We start from the raw sequence: 2,787 nt of genomic DNA, 5'->3' as shown, positions 1-2,787 counted from the left end.
ACCTTGAGTGATTTTACAAGAAATACCTTTGACTGGAGCGTTAACTAGGGACTTTGTGTTAATGAGGCCAACTTAGCTGGTTTGGCCCCAGAAGAGACTGCTAATTACCCAGGGCCATGGGCCATAGGCTGTCTTTCCAGAGCATGGCCCCAGCCACTGGGAGAGCCAGGGGTGGGTGGGCACTGGTGGAATGGATTCAACAATGACTCTGGAACCATTCTACTCCCATAGTGCCACAGAGATGATCAAGTGGAAGTCTTATTGTTGTTATAGATAGAAAAGTCCTTTTTCCCTTAGAAAGTGTGAGCCAAATAATTGTGAATTTAAAAGAGAATTGAAATTGTACCCAAATATGACACAGGGAAAACTTCAGAAATTCTTGATAGGTTCTCCAAATAATATGGTAGAAAATAGTGAGGGCTGAAGGCTCATGTCCTATACAAATTTATATGGTGAAGCCCTAACCCTCAAGCTCATGGTATGAGGAAGTGTAGTAGCCCTTGAGAGGTTATTTGGTCATAAAAGATTAGAACCTTCATGAAAGAACTCAGTGCCCCTATAAAACAGCTCCCTCTAAGGGCTTCCTCATCCCTTCCATGTGAAGACACAGTGAGAAGATGGTTGACTATGACCAGAAAGTGACTTTCACCAGTCACTGAATCTGCCAACATTCCAATCTGGGACTCCCCACTCTCCCAAACTTTGATAAATAATTGGTTATAGTTTATTACCCAATGTGTGATATTTTTGTTATAGTAGACCCAATGGAGTAAGACAAAATGTCAGTTAAAAATGTCCTCTTCTGCCTGGGGATATAGCTCAGTTGGTAGAGTGCTTGCCCCATAAGCACAAGGTCCTGGGTTCAATCCCCAGTACTGCAAAAAAAAAAAAAAAAAAAAAAAAAAAGTCCTCTTCTCTCATTACAGCTGTTGATTTCCATGGCAGTTGAATTACCATGACCATTTCTATGTCTCCTCAATACCTTCTTTCTGCAATCTATTGGGATAGAATTTAGAGAGTCCTGGCACTATCTGCCTTCTTAGGCTATATTCTCAGGGAGTGAGGACTTCTTTCTTCCTAAAAAAACAGGTCTCTCATGAATGTACTGCTATTGAACTTGCATTTTCAAAGGACCACAAAATAGACAGCTGCATTTCTGCCTTGGCTCCATTAAAAGCAGAGAGAATGAACCAGAATGTTTGCTCTCTGTGGCAAATCTTCAGGTCAGAAGTTTTAAAATAATAAGCTTCTGCAGGTTGGATCTGTCCTTCATGACTGCAGGGTTAATCTTCACATTGTTTTTGAAAGCCAGCCAGTGTTCCCTTCTGTTAGCCAGCTTCTTTTGCCACTGTGAGCAGAATGCCCAGCAAGAACAACTTAGAGGAAGAAAGATTTACTGTGGCTCTGATTTCAGAGGTCTCAGCCCATGGTCAGCTGACTACATCGTAGGAACATCATGGTGGAAGGACAGAGCAGAGAGGACTGTCAGCTTGTGGCAGCCAGGAAGCTAAGAGTGAGAGAAAGGAAGGGGTGGGGGACAGATACAGTCCCCAAGGCCATGCCACCAATGACCTTCTTCCTTCAGCCTCATCCCACCTACCTATTATTTTCAGCACTTCTCAGTAAGTACATTCAAATTATTAATCCACCAAATGGATTAATCCACTGCAAGTTCAGAGATCTCATGATCCATTTGGTTCACCTCTGAACATTGCAGTATTGCTTTAACACATGAGCTTTTTAGGGATCTTTCTGGATACAAATCATATCACCTTCCAACTTATTTTTTAATGAAAGCAAAGGGAAAACACAGACAATCAAAAAGAAAATACAAATTATTGAGAATATTGTTCTGTTGTTATTTCTTTTCACTGCCCTCTGTGTTTCTGTGCATACATAACATATTTGTCTTTGTAGATGAGGATGAACACATTTCTTCCCTCTCAGTTGCTATCAACAGTCAGCATGAGCTGGGCAGGGCCGCGCACAGCTCCTCAAATGGGTATGATTGCTTTTGCCTGGTGACAGTTCCCAAACACCCTCCCCCCACTTTCCCAAGCTTACTTTGTCCCTGAGTCCTGTGACTCTGGGAAAGAAGGTAATTTGTTAGGTTTTTTCCCTCTTTTCCTCAGCCAGGGCTTTCTTTGCAACACATGTGACCCCTCAGGAATCATGCCTCTAAGATCCACTTTGCTATTTTCAAGTAGCCACATTTCTTTAGAGGACATGAAAAAAGATTATCTCATACAGAATTGCCTGGATCTGCCTTACCCAAACAAACAAGAAAAATTGATGATGCTCATTTGTAATGCACTTATCTGTTGTTGTAAATTTTGGAGAGTTAAGTATGCTGGAAGCTAGCAGAAACTATTTACTTGCAAACTTTATCTTAAATGATAGCATGGAGATCCCAGTTTCAGTGTGGGCCTGGACAAACTTAATTGAGTCTGGCTATTTAGGGAGAATGTGACCCTACGTGAAAGACCATCTGGGGAGTCAAGGTTTGCCTGTCTGAGCCTGGGAACTTTAAGGAAAGCCTTCGGCCTCCATGGTGCCTGGGTGAATGTTAGTCTGATAGCAGTGGCCTTGCCGACTTATAATTTAGATGAGAGAATTCTACAAAGCACTAGCTCAGAGGAGATGCCAAGGCATCAGCTTTTCTTCCTCTTTGTCCCTGCCCCACCTGCTTCCTGCCTCCACTCTCACCTCCTATTCTCTATCTCAAAAGCAGAGAAAATAAAACCTGTGTTAGTTTCTCTCCATTGATTTTGCAAAAATACAGTGTAA

General features: G+C 42.2%; 1 non-coding gene across 1 annotated transcript; it reads left to right on the top strand.

Moving 5' to 3' along the window:
* The first annotated feature begins 807 nt into the window (after positions 1–807).
* On the top strand, positions 808–881 carry Trnam-cau (transfer RNA methionine (anticodon CAU)). The gene has a single exon. It is a non-coding gene; the product is annotated as a tRNA-Met (tRNA).
* The last annotated feature ends 1,906 nt before the right edge of the window (positions 882–2,787 follow it).

The sequence above is a fragment of the Sciurus carolinensis genome, chromosome 3 (genome assembly GCF_902686445.1).
Source record: "Sciurus carolinensis chromosome 3, mSciCar1.2, whole genome shotgun sequence".
NCBI lineage: Eukaryota > Metazoa > Chordata > Mammalia > Rodentia > Sciuridae > Sciurus > Sciurus carolinensis.
The sequence above is the reverse complement of the archived record's forward strand: the minus strand, read 5'-3'. Positions and strand labels throughout refer to the sequence as shown.